This window comes from Xiphophorus maculatus, chromosome 3, assembly GCF_002775205.1.
Source record: "Xiphophorus maculatus strain JP 163 A chromosome 3, X_maculatus-5.0-male, whole genome shotgun sequence".
Lineage (NCBI taxonomy): Eukaryota > Metazoa > Chordata > Actinopteri > Cyprinodontiformes > Poeciliidae > Xiphophorus > Xiphophorus maculatus.
Genome location: NC_036445.1, coordinates 24,083,772 through 24,101,486, shown reverse-complemented (window position 1 = coordinate 24,101,486; position 17,715 = coordinate 24,083,772). Strand labels below are relative to the sequence as shown.

At 40.5% G+C, this 17,715-nt stretch overlaps 1 protein-coding gene and 1 long non-coding RNA gene across 4 annotated transcripts in view; one reads left to right on the top strand and one right to left on the bottom strand.

The window, feature by feature from the left end:
* LOC111608113 overlaps nt 1-17,715 on the bottom strand; it is a 63,228-nt gene that overhangs the window by 15,958 nt on the left and 29,555 nt on the right. For both annotated transcript variants that reach the window (XR_002752542.1, XR_002752543.1), the window contains exon 2: nt 12,631-12,751. This is a non-coding gene — a long non-coding RNA (uncharacterized LOC111608113). The remainder of the gene's footprint in view (nt 1-12,630; nt 12,752-17,715) is intronic.
* The window catches only part of cmtm8 (CKLF like MARVEL transmembrane domain containing 8), a 36,845-nt gene continuing 33,623 nt past the window's right edge, over nt 14,494-17,715 (top strand). The window contains exon 1 of one of the 2 annotated variants that reach the window (XM_023330887.1): nt 14,494-14,663. The gene's annotated coding sequence lies outside the window, so the exon portion shown is untranslated. The remainder of the gene's footprint in view (nt 14,664-17,715) is intronic. The other variant, XM_023330888.1, reaches the window with a different exon arrangement.

The window sequence follows — 17,715 nt, the reverse complement described above, 5'->3', positions numbered from 1 at the left end:
CCACAAACAGGAAATTTCACTCAGTTCTGGACTCTGCAAGGATGACTCCCAACACAAATGTTGGTTAAGCTAATCTCTGAGTTACAAGACTTAAGGCTTTTATTCCGTCTTTTAGTCATATCTTCAACAGGAGTGTCACTCATTTTGTAAAAAAATAGCCTTTGCATTCTCAAATTTGCCAATTTAAGCTGTAAAAAGTAACATTTTGGGGGGCGATTGATGAGGTTAAATGTACTTTTTTTCTTTTTTTGGAAGAATGTACCTGTCAAACACTGAAACATTGAAGGAAGAACAAAACAAAAGGACAGCAGAACATATTTTCAATGCAAACCTGATATTGTGCCCCTCAAAGCTGAATTAAAATTCCTTGATTTATTTTATTCATCATATCGAAAGCCAGCCAGGCTCTTTCTAATGAAGCCAGCGGCTAGTTTGATGTTTGTGTATGGCGTGTGTGTGTGTGTGTGTGTGTGTGTGTGTCTGCAGAGTGGCAGGTGAGTGAGCTATCTGCAGTGCTCACACTCTCACCCCCTGCTGTGTTTAATCAATACCATTCTGTATTCCAGCCTTCACACATGGCCACGCACGTACGCATAACACACACACAAACACTTTGCAATATCTTTCTGTGAGACATCTTGGGAATACCAAGCATGAGTAACTTCACACTTCTCCTCAGTGAATAAACACTGCACAAATACATACAGAGGGAATGTGTGTTTATATGTGCTTCTTTTGTGGATGTCTGATGGGGTGTGTGTGTGTGTGTGGGTGGGTGTGTGTGTGTGTGTGTGTGTGTGTGTGTGTGCGTGTGTGTGTGTGTCCAAAGTGGGCGAGGATAATTAATTCTAGTCTGTCGTGCCCACAAAATGTGAGAAATATCTATATTACATGAGACATATACTTATCCCACTATGTGTGTGCGCGTGTGTGTGTGTGTGTGTGTGTGTGTGTGTGTGTGTGTGTGTGTGTGTGTGTGTGTGTGTGTGTGTGTGTGCGTGTGCGTGTGCTAGTGAGGGTTTGGATGTTAGGGGAAAACTTCTCAAGAGCAGCGGCCGGATCGATTCAAGCTCATCCAGGATGGAAAGAACGCAGCACAGGAAACAAAAGGCAACAGAGCGAGAAAAATGTTCTTCTAAAATTTTGATAAAAACAATGCACACTGCGTTTTTATTTATTTATTCTATTTTTTTAATTCATTTTTGTAAAATTAAAATGAATCAGCTAAATACCGAGACCAAATCTGCATTTTATCGTGATAAAAACACCAAAATGACCAGCACTCTCGATGGAAAAAAAAATCTAAAACGTGTTAAAAAGCTTTTTTTTTTCCTTTTTTCGCTCCAGCAGAGAAAAACAAATTCTGTCAATTTCAATCAAAATATGTCCATGAAAAAGTACCGTAACCCCATACGATGAATTAACAGGAGTGATTTTTGTCCTTTTTAGGTTAATCAGATCACCTACAGGAACTTTGACTTAGTAATCCATGAAATCCCGTTTCACTTGGGGATAAATATGATGTGGCACAGAACCTTTCTCAAAGCAACTCTTCAAAATGGGTAAAAAAATAAAAACATGAGTATCAAGTAAGACAGACACACATTCATTTTTATAAGTAAGAAAATTGTCTTATAGTAATCTTAAGTTGTCCGTATCTACAGTGGCTGAAAAGTTTCAAACCATTTCTCTGTGGCTCTGCGTTTACCTGCAAACTATTCAGAAACCTCTTCATCCCACTCCAGCTGTCTATGTGCAAATAATAACACAGAAATGTGACAGTGGGCCCTTTTTAACACAAAGGCAAATTGAATCAAAAGACAGGTCGGTGTTTAGATATTTTATGTTTTTCTCACTCGTGGCCAAACGTATTTCTCTACACACCCACTCAGTTGTACCTCTGTAGCAGAGCCTTTCTCCAGAAATAGCTTGGAACGCTGTTGGGTTTTCCTCAACATTTCCACACCACTTTGACCTAATCCCAACCTGAGCTGTTTCCTCATTCCTAAACATATCGCGTTACCTCGCGGGAATCGTCTCTTCAGTGGAAAATGAGTTTCCCACGTTGCGACTCTGTAAACCAACCCGTGGTCCTCAGAACACGAGCAACGCCTGCATCGCTCACATTCCCCACTTAAAACCAAGCCCCCCACCCCCCCCCCCCCACCCCCACCCCCACCCCCACCCCCCTGCAGGGAGAGCAAACACTCGCCGCGCATGATCGCCATGATGATATGAAATATGAATTATGCATAAAGACAGCCTCGCCTGGGCCGTGGCTACAAAGCCACGTGGGTTATATTCTCTCCTCTCAGAAATGTCCCCTCAGTATTAATAATATAATAATCTATTCCACCACGTCGCCGTCTGGCCCGCTGCCGACTGGGCTTCGTAATTAGTTTGGTGTTGTCGTAACGCGATAATGAACTATTGTGAGATTTATTCAGAAAATATATAATTAATGCGCATTTGCATAGGGGGTGAAACTGTGTATTTGTGTTAGAATGATGTTTAAGCACAGGTAATCTGATAAACCTACTGCTTTGTTACTAGCAGGAAGTGATTTTAATTGTTAATCAATTAAAAAGTATTAATACCCCTTGAGCTGATTTTTTTTAATCACATCACAGCCACAAACATTGGTGTAATTTCTATTTTAAGCAACAAAAAAATTAGCCTCAACTTTGAAGCGCAAAGAAAAGACGTGATTTTCAATTTTTTTTTTCCCCCACAAAAACCTCTGAGGCCTTAACTGAACATCTGTATTTAAGACTGACTTTAAATCTCACACCTCACTAAATTCTGTGAATATATGTCATTATACTGGATTCTACTTAGGGGTGTCAGATTAAAAGGGGGACTGAGTACATGTGCAGTACTCTCAATTTTGAGATTTCCTTTTCTAGCGTCTCGAACACTGCAGATTGTTTTTCCTTCTAGTCCAAATTTATGTCACACAGTTTTGGTCTCTGTGATACAAAACCCAATAAAACATACTGAAGTTTGCGTCACAGAATGTAAGAACAGGTCAAGAGATACAAATACTTTTGCTAGGATTTCTGATAACAGGACAATTTAGCATTTACTTCTTTATTTTTTATTCCTCACTTTCCTCCAAGGTTACTCCGCAGCAGAACACGGACACAGGGAGAATTTATATCAGGCACGCCGGAGTGGGACGGGACGTCGACGGTGTTTGTTGGACTCATTTGTGATTATATTTTTGGGATCTACATTATTATCTCAGCATTCAAGGCTTTTTTTCTTGACAGCGTGACAGAACGAAACACTTCATTATGTCTGAGCTCCAGGAAGAACCACCTATTTTAACAGCCTGGCTATTATTAGATATTTGTCTAGTACAAAATTGCCACTGAGATTATTGAAGTAGCAACAGATTCCATGTTGACAGGCAGACAAAAAAAAAAAAAAAAAGTGTCGATGGTGGCTATATTTACCAAGACGAACAAAAAAAAATAAAAAGCTGCTGCTGGAAGTGAGGAGAAGACAGGAACGGGGCCGAGAGCAGCGGTGAAGAACTGAATTCCCCAAGACCTTTGGCTAAATGTGATTAAATTAATTGGACGTCACCTTCTGAGAGCGGACCACTGTTGATGGCAGAGTTTGATGCAACAGCGCTTAATAACGTTGCATCAATCCACTGGAATGAGATCAGAATTGGTCTTTGTTCCATTCATTGGCTCTGATCTGCAGCAGGCAGGTCTACTTAATAAAACAGTGTGTACTTTGATGAACTATTTTAGTTTATTAACTATCAGATACGGTTGGTAGACACTGTTGTCGTTGGCAGCATCCAGCACTGTTACAATGGGACATTTAAGTGATTTTTTTCTCTCTCTCTCTGATGGTCAAGGAAGGAAAACGACAACTGAATAAGAAACTAAAGTTTTTCAATTACCTGCCAAAAATAACAACAAACTGTAGCTGATTTCTCTATTAATTACAGTTCAATGGTTACTAAAAGCTTGTTTTTATGCTCACTGTTTTCTGCAAAGAGATCCTCCAAAGTTTCAGAATATGAAAATGGCTTCTTCCTTATTGGTACCACAGTTATTATTTTGTGTCCTCTCCTCTCATTCTTGTGGGACTAATTGTTTCTGCTGTATATCCTCCCTCCCTCCCTCCTGCGTTTCATAGTGGCCTTTCTGAATGTGTGTCTCTCACACATTCAGCCCTCAGACGACGTCTGGGTTACAGGTTCTCACTCAAAACTTGAGGAAAAACTTCAAAGAGCTTTTCAAAAACACGAGAGCCAAATATGGCGACAGCTCAAACAGCATCTTGCAACATATCAAATTTGCCGTTTGAAAATGTAAACTACATTCTACTAGTGGTGTTTATTTTTCAAAAGTCAGTAAAATCCAGTTTTTATTTGAATCCCTGATAAGAAACCTTAATGGAATTCCTGAAATTTTCTTACTTTTTTTTTTTTTTTAATGTACCACCCTTGGTTTAAAGGTGCCTTTCATTTGGCCTCCCTTCAGAAAGCCTTATCCCAGCACCCCAGCTATTTAAACCTGCAGACTTTAATTTTATTTGTAAATTCACAATGTGTTTTTGATGGTAAAATATATATATATATATTAATATCACCAAGCTTAATCATGAAACAAAATGGATGTCTTACAATGAAACGTTGAGCACTTTCAGATGATTGCGCGTGCTGTCACACTGGATTTTAATGCAACGTCAAATTATTTTTTTGACTCTCCAGCCATGTTGTTTTTGTGTATGACTCCACGGCTCTACCACATATCTGATGACGCCGTGCGTCGACGTTAGGAGCCCGTCTAATTATTTCCGTGGCACAGGCAGACTTTGGCTACGCACTAAGCAGACTTGACAGCCACGTGTACAGGTGTGGGTGTGTGCTCATGCGTGTTTGTCATCTGGGTATAGGTGCAGAGCTGCTGACACCTCAGCGGCTAGAGAAGGACCGTCCCTCCTGCTGAATTATTTAAAGGTGGAATCATGAGAAGGGGAGTGAAGGATTCGGGTTCCCTTCTGCAAATGACTCAAAACCGCGGCGCAACTTCGCTAATTATGCTCCTTCTCTTTCGCTCTTGTCGTGTGTTTTCCACGTCGGTCCCCCCCTCCGTCCCCCTCCTTCATCGCATCCCCCTCTTCTCCTCCTCTTCCGCCACCCGCCTCTGCTTGCTCCTGCCAGAGTTAACAACTTGCCAGGAGAAATACGATTAACGCAGCAGAGAGCCACAGTTTGCTTAAGAGGCGACACACACGGGCGATATTTCCCCCGACTGCGCTTTGACAGACAGAAATTGGTGGGAGAGGAAAGGTGAAGCAGGGAGACAGGGTGTGCCTGGGAATAATAACAAGGCAGCGCTGCAGCCCACCTATAATTTAGTAGGTTTCTGCGCGGTTTGCAGCGACAACCCCTGCTTCACACACATACACAGGTCAGGAGAACTGAGTCGAAATTATCTTTGAGCATGAGACTGATTTTTTCTTTCTTTTTTTTTTACACCTCTCTCCTGCTCAACATGTACTGGAGACGTACTCAGCATCGCCGTCTCTATATACCCAGAGTAGCAAGTGGCACACCAACACCTGCTCTCATGTACAGGTGCATCTTAATACATCATTAAAAAAAATTTTAATTTCAGTCATTCAATTTAAATGGTGAAACCTGTAAAATGCTTGAAATATATTTCAAGCATTTGTTAATTATGATGGTCGTGGCTTAAAGTTGATGGAAAAAATTAAAATTAGTTCATTATTGCGATTATATACGATTCATTTAGATAAAAATAATCTTTTTATTAAAAAAAAACCAATGTCAGCCATCGTCGGCTCTGGCGTCTCATCTTCTGTGTAGTTTAGGTCGGGGCAGTTTTCAGGCCAATTAAGCACAGTAAAATCACAGCCGTTAAAGCCGGTCCTGGTACCTTTAGCAGTGTGGGCCGGTGCCAAATCGTGTTGGAAAATGAAATCGGCATCTCCATAAAGCGTGAGGGAATTTTAAGACGCTTGACGTTTTCCTGAGAGATGGCTGCACTGACTTCACCCTGGATAAAAGCACTGCGGCCAAACCCCACGCAATGCTGTGACTGCTGTGGAAACGTCACAGTGGACCTCAACAACCTTCAACCACATCTCAAAATGTACTTTAATCTGAAAAGAGAACTTTATCCAGTCTTATTTCTTACTTCTGGCAAGGTCTGTGGTTCATGGATGGCCTGATGTATCTGTCTCCTGGTTAATCTCCCCAAATTCTTCAATTAGCTTTTCCAGCAGTGCTCTCAATCCTGCAGGTGGTCCCCGTTGCTTGTGCACCTTTTTTCTGCCACACGTTTTTCCTTCCACTCAACTTTTCTTTAATATGTTTGTATCAGCCCTCCCCATGACCAACCGGGTTGTTATAGAATCGCGTTTTGATGTTTGTGTTGTTCAATCTCATGAAAAGTAACAGAAATAAATGCTGAAATGTTTCACTCTCAGTGGAATTGATGGAAAAGAGCTTCACGTTTTCAATCAATATACTGCAATAAAATGACTTATAGGTAATATGAAAATATACAAAACTCGCCTGTAATATTTACTTCCATATTGGGGAATCGGGTTGTGCAAAACTTTGCGTGATGTTACATTTTATGAGCCACGATGTCGAAGATAAGGAACCACACTTAATCACTTAAAATAGTAAATAAAATCTAACAGTGAAAAAAATCAGACAGAGAAGTAAGAACACTTTTAAAAGAAACTTGGATGTGGCATGAAATCCAAAGAAAATCAAATTCCTCACTTAAACATTCATGGGCTAAAACACTGCATTGTGTTATAAGAAATGCATATATCCAGAAACATTCATATTGTTGTAATAAAGCAACGTCACTGAAGTCTATAGAGAAGAAATGGTTCCTGTTATTATTTTAACAACACACGCTTCGCCTCGTTTACTTGTAGCAGTTCTTATTCACAATTAGGAATCCATTGATTTCAAAGGAAATACAATGCTTAAAAAAACTACATAAAGAAAAGATTGTTTGTATAAGAAGATTTGAAATTGACTAAATAGGTGAATATGTATTTAAAGCAATGGCGTTATATGTTTATTACGCGTCAGAAGATGTGGTATAAAACTGCTGTAAAATATTTTGAATCAGTTCATAAATGTGTCACAAACTGAAACGAGAACATGCTTGTCAAAATTTCTCCAAAATTTAAGCTGTGAATATTTTTTTTTACTAATATTGATCATTCCGGTGGTTTGGATTATATGAAGGAATTTCACTGGAGGCAGAAAAATGCATAAAGAAAATTGCAAGGTGAAAAGAACAAAACGAATCCAAACAGAGACCAGATGAGATGATAACTCTAAAACAAACAGCAGCAGCTGTATGGAAATACCCACGGTAAATGTATGCGCTCTAGAAATGATATTAACTCCGTTCGTTAACAAATAAATTCCGAAGTAAGCTAACAATTTGTATTTTTCTGCTGTGGATGCATGGAAGAAAAAAAAAAAAAAAAGACCGGCAGCGATCGAGGCAGGGACATGTTGACAGGGAACGAGGGAATGCAGAAGAAAGGGGAGGAGGGAGAGATGGAGAGAGGCAGGGCGGCGGAGTGGTTTTAGGCCGACTGAAAGCCAGCAGGTCACAGAGGTTCCCTTTAAATTTAGAACCAACCGCGAACGCTCTCCGTCTCCTCCAAAAGGCTGAATGACTGATTATAATGGCTGCCTGTTTCCATCTCGTCCCGTCAGCCTCTCTCCGTGCTGCGCTCTGAAGCGGCGCTGTGACCGGCGAGCTAACATGTGGGCAGGCCTACAATTTACAATTACAATTTAGGCATTTAGCGGCGGCCCCGTAACAAAGTGACTGACAAAGAGACCCAGAAGAGGGAGAAAGAGAGACAAAAAAAAAAAAAAAAGAGAGGCCTGTGCTTCCTGTTATCCTCTGCATCGTGATAAAAACTGAAGACGACCAGGGGGCCAACGATTGCTGTTCAGACCCATAAACATTGTTGATTTATTCTCAAATATGCCAGATTTACCCAATAAAAAAAATTATATGACGAAAAGAACTGAACCCCACGCACAATCCAATCCTCGGACTTTAATTAGAAATAGATACGTTGTACAGATTACAAATAGGTCACTGCTTGACGTACATCACTCTAAAACAAGAGTTTCATCCATTCTGCCTGGTCTAATCACAGTAAGGTCTGCCACTCACACTTCAGCAGAGATGCACTGATCTACCTTTTCCTGGCTGATACTGTTTCCTGATTTTTTAAGGATTTTAATATGCAAAAGAGGAAAAAAGTATCACACAAACTATCTCCTTTGATAGTGATGTTAGCTTTAAAGCCAGTAGAAAATAAAAAGAATTAAAGCATATTCCCTAACCTTCACCGGATTTTGATTGAATTCAGAAAAGTGCATCCATTGGTTGATGTGTTTGTAGACAGAAAATTGAGGGAGTTCACAGTTTTTACGCATTTAATGAATTTGGGGGGGGAAAAAAAATCAGATTTTTCACTATTTGATCTGCCGATCACCGACCAGATCGGACAATCAAAGATTGTCTGATTGGTAACGGTAGTTTATCTACATTTGTAAATGTCTGATTTTCTTTTAGCTTTTTTTTTTTTTTTTTTTTACCTTTAGACGGGACAACTTTTATAATTTAGACCTTAAAATGCAATTTTGTTTTGTTTTTATTTCTTTCAAAGAAAAAGCCCAACCAGGGACTGAGTGTGCAAATTACCCAGAGTCTACAGAAGTGCAACATGTAGAGAAACAGACCCTTTGACAGCGTGCTCTCTCTGATCAAACAGACCTGAATGACCGAGTGGATCTGCACACTTCAGCAAAATGCAACGTAAAAACAAACAATCAAGCAAACTCATAATCTCATTTCCTGCTCAGGTCCAGTTCTGTTGCTGAAGCGACTGCTGTTGTACACAGACTCTGCAACACAATGCTCTCGCCAAACACGTGGAACACCAACAACAGCAACAACGCCACCAGGTCTCCAACATGAACACGTAGGCGCACACGCAAGTCAGTGCTGGCATGAAACTGTTAGAAATTACACATTACAATTCGTTAAACTTGCTCATTTATTTGAGGAATGAGGTGAAATTCAGCAGCTTCTTCACAAAATGACGTTGAAGTCAAAAGAACGTGAATAGGAGTGACTCCCGTTACTGCAATTAATGAAAGTTGACAGTTTTGTTAGTGATTATTCAGTTAAGCTACCGTACTTTACATCATTCTACTGTGCCGTGACAGTGTGTTTCATAACTATATTTGTAAAAAGAATTACGGCATTAATTTAGAGCAGCTTAAGCTGTGTAAATTACTGTTTAGCTACAAAGTCATAGTTGCCTGCAAGTTACTTTTATTTTACCAACATGCACATTACAAGTCTCAGCACCTGGATTTTACCTGTCCACCTCCGAGAGACACAGTGTCAAAATGTCCTACGTGAATCCTGCATTCATTGGCCAGAGGAGGTTTGGATCTCCTCCCTTTTTCTTTTTTTGTTTGTTATGGTATACAGCAGAGAAACCTGTTGTGTTGTTTTCATGTCAGATCGTCATTTCGAAATCTCGGATCTGAGGCGCGAGGGGTAAAAGCAGGGACAGGGGAAAAAGTCACGACCCGAGGGACAATTAAACGTTAATGCGCTGCATCGCAATCCGGCCACCATCACAAGCTTTAAAGAGCAGCAATAAAACCGCAGCATTGAATAATAGTGACTTGTTCTCAGCACATATCTAACGGGCTTTTGAAGTCCAACATTTGCTCAATGTAAGATCAGTGAGATCCACAGTGCAGACAATTCCTACTGATATTTATGAAGTGTATCTAAAAAGAAACTCAAAGACGGTTTTGTTCTTTAAAACGGAGAAACAGCCAGTTCCCTGCACTTTTAATTTTAGTTCACTTTTTTTTTATATATATATATAGACACAGTGCATGTATTAAATAATAATGCAACAAGACAATTAGGGGTTGAAAGTGTGAAACTACTCCTAGATGAATAGCTTCGAGATGACGTCTAGTGCAAGCAGCCTCATGGTAAATGTCTTGTAAAGCACAGGCAGCATTTCAAAGATGAGGACAGTATGGAGGAGAAGAGAGAGGAAAAAAAAAAAACCTCAAAGCAAAGAAGGCAAATGAAATGAACACAGAGCAGGTACTCACTCGGACAGATGCAGGAACAGCCCCCCAAAACACATCAGTGAAATGCACCGGTTCGCCTTTACCATCCTGTCAGGGTGCAAGCTATAGTTGCCTTGGCCCTGGCTGGGCGTTATTTGTGAGCCAAATCCTTAAAGAACAAGAAGCTTTCTCTGCGCCTAAAACCTGCCGACAGACAGGGGGCTTTGAAGGCCCCCAACTGAGCTCGGCACAGAGCTTTGAAGCCAACTGAAAACTGCGCTTTATGGGACTAAATGAAAGCGAGGGGAAAGGAGGAAAGTTGGAGAAAAAGCCGAGAAACACAGAGGACTGTTGCTGTTTTTTTCTTCTTCTTCTTCTTCTTGCTTTCTGATTGTGAACGTGTCTGCAGCTTGATATGTTCGCAGCAGAGTTATCCAAACTTTGTCTTAACAGTGAAAACAATGTCAGCGTGCTACAACATGACAGCTTCTATAAGTGTAAACACCACTGATGCATAGATGTCCTCAGATATCCTCTCACTAAACCATTTTACTTATCGTCAAAAGAAACCAATACATATTTACCGCACATGTACGGCTTCTGGCACATAATACTTTAACAAACTGTTTTGTTTTAAGCTTATTTTACAAACACTTGCAGTATTTTTATCTGTTTACAATAGTTTTTTGTGATTTCAACATCATGTCCATGTGAATAATATTTGTTTGCATAAATGCTATATAAAACTGAATAAAGGGGACAAAATATTGCATAAAAATCTAATTGAAATTAGTTTTTTATCCACTGAAAAAGGCTTTGGTAAAACATGATATTTTCTCTGTAGACTTTAAACAAGGCCCCTTCGTCTTTAACGCAATGTCTTGGACATTTGCTATAAATGGCTCTTTTTATCTGCTTAGTTCCAACATTTAATAATGTTTTGTTGTTTTGCTCTTTTTTTTTTTTTTTACACTTCTTGTTTTTATGCATGATTTGCTGTACAAACACATGAACACATTTTCCAAAAATAAAATATACGAGTTTGTCTTTAAAAAAAAAAAAAAAAACAATATATTTGCATTCCTGATGTTGAGTCGGCACGACAATGAATGTTTGTGAAACCATTCTGATCTTTGTTTTCCTTCACTTTTCATTTCAAAGGCTGCAATTTTGCAGTGCTTATGCACAACCTATTATCAGATTTATCCACATTAATCCCAAAGATAGTCGTGGGTGAAAAGAAAAAGCTTTCTTAGAGAAAAAAGACGCACATTTTCATGGTAATAAAAGTGTTTGTTTGTCACATAAACAGTTTCCAATGAGGTGCAATACTCCCCCCGCCCCCTCTCCTCTCTTCTGTCACCTCGTTGTTTGAACTGCGGTTATGGGGGGAAAAAAACTAATCTAATGGCGCGAGTTCTCCATGACACATCGTTTCCACGCTGCTTTTCATGTTCCTCTGTTGAACTAATTATCGGAGGGGAAAACAAACAGCCCTTATATTTCCAGGCCCGAAGCCCGTGCATCCTACAGGCGCCCGGGACGCTCTCTGTGGAGACACATCTGCAGTCAGATCGCTCGCTCTGGACACACTGAAGCCATTTATCACTGTCTCCGTCGCTCTTTCAGCGGGTCCTTTAGAGGCACAGACACCATCTCGAGCGGGACAAAACAGCGGACGAGCCTCTGTGATGTCCTGACTCGCTCCACTCCTCTCCTCTTCCAAAGCTCCGGCTCCGGCGCGCTGGGACCCAAAACCAACACGCACACAATGGGGCCTTGTTGGAGTCGCCCTAATGTTTCTAATGTCATGTAAATGAGACGGGAAGAGGGCAGGAAAGAAGAAGAGAGGAGCGGAGCCGCGGGAGGAGGAGGAGGCTGTGGGAGTGTTTGTGTGTCCGAGGAGGCCGCTAAGCTCCCATTACCAAAGGATTAGGCAAATGCTGCCGTTGTATCGACGCTGGTTCGACAGCGAACCGCCAACCCTAATCTCCTCCTCTCTTCTCTCTTCGACAACGCCTCGTCAACGCCTCCTCTCCTCCCTCCCTCGCTCCCTATATAGTCCCTTCCACCACCTCCTCGATCGTTTGTCGAAAAAATATTTACAGAAACTTTCTGGATCCGACTCCTCAACTCCAATTTACCCCCCCTCCACCCCCCACCGTTTTTTTTCCTTTTCTTCCCCGCAGTCTTGAATATCCACCCGAGCTCCAAACTCAAAAAAAAACACACAAATACCGCTAGACTTACTTGGTTTACAGCCAGAATAAATTTGTCTGTTCATTGATTTCTCTGACATGAGATGTGTGTGTGTGTGTGTGTGTGTGTGTGTTGGGGGGGGGGTGGGGGGGGTGAGGGTGAATGTGCAAGAGGTGATCAATATTGAAAGCCAGAGTGCTTCTCTGGTTTTTGTCTGTGATGTGTTTGCCTGGAGCCTCTCAGTGAAGTGGTGACCTGCTGGCTCCTCAGCTCACCGGCTCCTCAGTTCGCTGCTCCTCGGAGCGCAGGCAGGGGGACCAGGGGCCGGTCCCTGGATGCTGTGTCCCTGAGCGCACTGGTGGCTCCTGCAGAAGGCTTCACTTCTGTTTCATCCGCCTGCAGAGTGAGAAGGAAAGAGCATGTGTTATTATCTATTTGTCAGGACGGGGTCTGCATCCAAACTTCGCGCTGCATCTGTACGAGAGCCTTACGAGCCGATAACTTTTGAGTCGGAATTGCACAGATTTACTCGATCCTGGTATTTACCCAACATTAGAAAAACGAAACAAAGGTCTACTAATCTTATTTTCTAAGATGAGAATTTTGTGGTTGGAACTACTTCTGAAGAATGTCTAAATACTCCTTAAATGTGTAGGCTAAAATCAGTATTTATTTGCTCTAAACGTGTTAATCAGTGTGTCTTTAAATGTCTGTTAGATGTAAATGCAGACGTATTATAGACCAGAATAACCAGCATGAAAAAAATGAGCAAGGACAGCTGGGTTTAAACTCAGAGCTAATCATTTTCTAACGCAGAGCTACACAACAACACAGTTTCATATTATGCACAAGTCCAGAAGATTTGACTTCTTTGGACTTGTGCATAATATGTCCAAAAACATATTTGGACATATTCGCCTGCGAAGGAATGTCGAAGAATTATGGCTGGAAATCGTTATGTCTTGATGTCAAAATATTCATATAAATACCAGCCAAGTATATTTTTGCCCAGAATATTGTAACATGTTGTTATGCTGCCCCTCAGGAAGCAGCGTTGTAAATCCACAATCCTCACATTAGAAAGGAGGCGTCACAATTATTTTCTTTTTGGTCCATATCCAAATTAGGAATGTCAACAGTTTAACAAAAGGCTCAAATATAATATAATAAATAACTGTCTCTGCATTCGATGAGAACGTCTTGAAATTAAATATTATCTAGCATCTTTTCACATTGATGTAATTTGGCAATACACAGATAAAAATTGCTTTGATTTGATTGATAAAATTATTTTTAAGGACACAAATGTAATCTTGAAAGCTTTACTTCTGTGTCCTTCTAGTCTAGATGGCCACATAAAAACTTACGGCGGGCCCGATTTGGCCCCCGGGCCTTGAGTTTGGCACATGTGCATTCAATGAATAAATAGTCAGTATTTCTGCCCTGCCTCCACCAACAATAATGTTACTTAAGTCAGAGCGATGAGTTATGATAATTTACTTTTCACACCCTGACTGCCCATCATAAATGAAAAATATGTCCAAACAGACAATGTAAATAAGGGGGGGCAGCTGCCTTTAAGTCAGCTGAAAGGCAGTGTGCAGTCAGGAGAAGGAGAAATGTGATAGTATCAATGCTTTCCATGCATCTTTATTTCATGAAACTCAAATGACTAGAATATCTTCGGTCATTTAGTTGCCTTTCTTACACCTCTTGCTGAGGCAAGGTGTTGCTTTAAATGTGCAAAATATGAAAAAAAAAAAACACACACAACAACAACAAAAGAGCAACATATGTGCCATATGTAACATGCGTGAATGCAAAAACAAAGACATGCGTAATCTCTGCAGGAGTTCACGGTAACTATTCAAAACAGCTCAGGCTGAAGAATGTTGTCGAGAAAGGATGCAGCTATTCTGAGACAAACCGGCTGTGTGATGTTTGTTTCTGTGTGTGTGTGTGTGTGCGCGCGCGAGCCCGGGCTCGTGCATGTCGGGCAACACAGGTAGGAGGCCGCGCGCGGAGCACGCGCACGTGCACGCCAGAGAGTTCGCGCGTATCTGTGGCGCTGCCTGCAGGCCCCCCGCTGAGGAGCTCAAACACACCAGCTGAGGGGGCGGCGGCGGCGGAGGCGATGGTGTTGTGGAAGGGAGGGCGGCTGGTTGAAGAAAAACACGAGGCTTGCGAGTGACATTGAGACCAAGGTTAAACACGAACCAGCAGCTCTGCAATAGGCTGCCTTGGGAACAGTAGAAGAAGAAAAGCGTCAGAAAATGCTGCAGCCTCGCCCGTCGCTTCTGGAGCCGCGGTAAGGTAACAGCTCCAGATTCTGAAGGAGCTACCCATCACTTTTTTATTATTATTATTATTATTATTAATTTTTGATTTACCCACGAATATCCTTAATAGTCTGTTTGCTGGGTTGCACTTCAATAAGCCCCAAATAGAAGGAAATGACATTTGTATCTGGAGTCAAAACGGCAGAAACTTGGGTAACAAGCTAGGCGTACATCATTTCAGAGGTCAGACTGCGGCCTAAATAAGCTACAACTGAAACAACAAACATCCAGACGAGCATCGAACCTACAAGAGGACAGATAAATTGTCAGATTTTTTATTTTATTTTATTTTTTTTGCATTTAAAGCAAAGTTCTCCAGTGTATTCATAGCAGTTTTAAAAAGTTGCTGCTGGAAGATTTGCAGTCACGCTGCTCTTGTGGCGAGTAGTGAGACGCCAGAGAAAGCGCCACAGGCCGCAGAGAAGAGCGAGCTCATGCTCCCTCTCTCTTCCACCTGCTGCTGCACACCGCTGGACAGCTGGCTGAAAGAAGGCTCCAAAACTTTTCCCTCGCTTATTAAAAAAAAAAAAAAAAAAAAAGAGAGACAAATTTGGCTGCTCGGAAATACAGCGAAATGTGAAATGTCATTACCGATCCAAACAGTTAAGATGTGGAAACGAAAAGATTTGCATTAAACACTCTCTACATGACAACAACATGAAACCTTGATTAATCAAATGTCGGCTTGTGAACATTATAAAGCAACTTATTTTCTTTTTTGCTTAATTCTGAGTGTCGATATCAAAGTCAAAATAATCAAATGTTATGTGTCTGTACTGAATTGATATACCGTATTGCAAATACTATGTTGTGTTTTTTTTTTTATTTTAGTACACATTCACATCATTATGTACATATTAAAAAATAAATCATCCTACCAGATTTGCTCTCTGTGGAACAGTGAAAGCTTTTTCTGTTCAATTAGCATTAAACATGTAATAAAGAATATATTATTTCAGCAGATGTAGAGAAATATTGATAGCCTCATTTTTACAATTTATTTTAAACACAGTGAAATCCACCTCATAAGGATCCATGCTTGTTTAAATGAATTGCTGAGCAGGGTAAGGTTTATTAAAGGTGGTTTTTAATGTTGATCTTAATGAGTCAATTTACATGACAACATGAAAACACTCATAGCTTTTCAAGAAAATCATATTGTTTGAAAATTCAGCTCCACTAATTATAACTATCCAGCTTTTTATAGCAAATGTAGAAAAGATCAATTTTATTTAGTTACCACCTGAAATATAAGACAAGCCAGCATCAAGAATGATCTCAGACGCTAATAAATATGTTTTTTTCTGATGCCTTCAACCAATTTTATTTGCAAATATGTTCAATTGAGTACATGTTTGAAAGAATACACTTTTTGATTTATTCGTCCACTTTATACAAAAGACTAGAGAGTTATCCTGGCTTTTTTTTGGTTATAGTCAGACTCGCACAGAAACAAAAGAAAAAAGCAAAAAATCGAGATCAAAAGAAAGAGCGCTCCGTAAATACAAACACCTGGAATGTTCTGCAGCTAGGATAGCATTAAAACAGATTAATTCACATAAAGCATCTCATGTAAGTCATGAATAACAAATCTTTATCTTTTAGATGTATAACAGAGTCGGGATAAGACAAGAACAAAAGCTCCCGTGCATCAAAGCGGTATTTCTCTGGGATTGTACCCTTCTCTTGTAATTACCCTCTATGATAAAAACAAAACAAACTAATATAACTAATTTATGACTTTAGCTGCATTTAAGTCATTCGACCACTCCCACACATCTTACAGAAGGGATTTTATTTAATTTTTTTTCCTAAGCGTTGTAGATTTTCAAAGTTTTCATACGCGGCGTTCTTTCCGACTCCGGGGTTAGACAAAGAAGCAGAGGGTCAAGGTTCACGTGGCTAATAGCTGCTCAGGGTCAGCTTGGCTACCAATCAGGTGATACGGCCTGAGTGGTGAGGCTATTTAAAGTGTAACGGGTCGAATGTTGGACTGCAGGGATGTGGGGGGGAAAATGTGTTGCACGTGTGCATGCGTTGCCATGTGTGTAGAGTGTGGGACTCCACTGGTACGCTGTTGGCAGCGGAGGAAGGGAGAGAGAATACGTAAGTTTAGCTTTGTTTCAGTACACTAGTATCTTAATGTTTACAGTAAGTTTGCCTTGTTATACTATGGTCATTCCTCGTAAGGTTTTCAGAGTATTGGGAGATTTTTTTTTCTTCTACACAACAATGTTCCAAAATCAAGAACATGACCAATATCACAAAATAATGGCATCGTCAATGACAACAACAACAACCGTACGGCTTTCCAAAACGGGTCTAAGGTGATTTCTGACAAACATCTGCATAAGGAGACACAACTGCAACATGCAGTCTGTTCCAGTGACAGGAGGTGAGACACCTTGGACAGATCAGCAGTCCATTGCAGGCCAACACAGAGACATAGGAGGACAAACAATGAGACACAGCCCAATGCTTAGGAGCTCTTGTTTTATTTCTGCTTATTGTCTAATTGAATCAAAAAGGGTACTTTAATTAATCCTTGGGTCCAGCAGTCCAGAACCCTGCCAACGATCCTGCAGAGTGAGGATTTGATGTGTGGAACAGCAAACCAAGGCCAAGATAAATGAGCGAAAGCAACGCCTGCAACTCCAATGTGAGTTCATAAGGGGACTATTTGCACCTACATTTTTTTTTTTTAGATTTTTGTAAAAGTTAGAAAGCTAGTTACCACCCATCTGACGTCTACAGATGGTTTGTAATGAACTTTGAAAGAGTCATTTTAATTCACTGTTCTTTTTACTTTTACTTGAGTACCGCTGTTCTCTAAAATACTAGAATTTGCACATAACGTTAGCATTTGGTTTGTCTCATCAGATAATTTTCACAAATGAAATCAGATGTTACAATCAATAAGCTACCCGGACAAAAGCAGCCTTTTTGCCAAGTAGTTTTTTTCCTTTTTCTTGAGTAATTTTTTTAGGACGCTGACTTTTATTTGAGTGAAAATGTATCTGA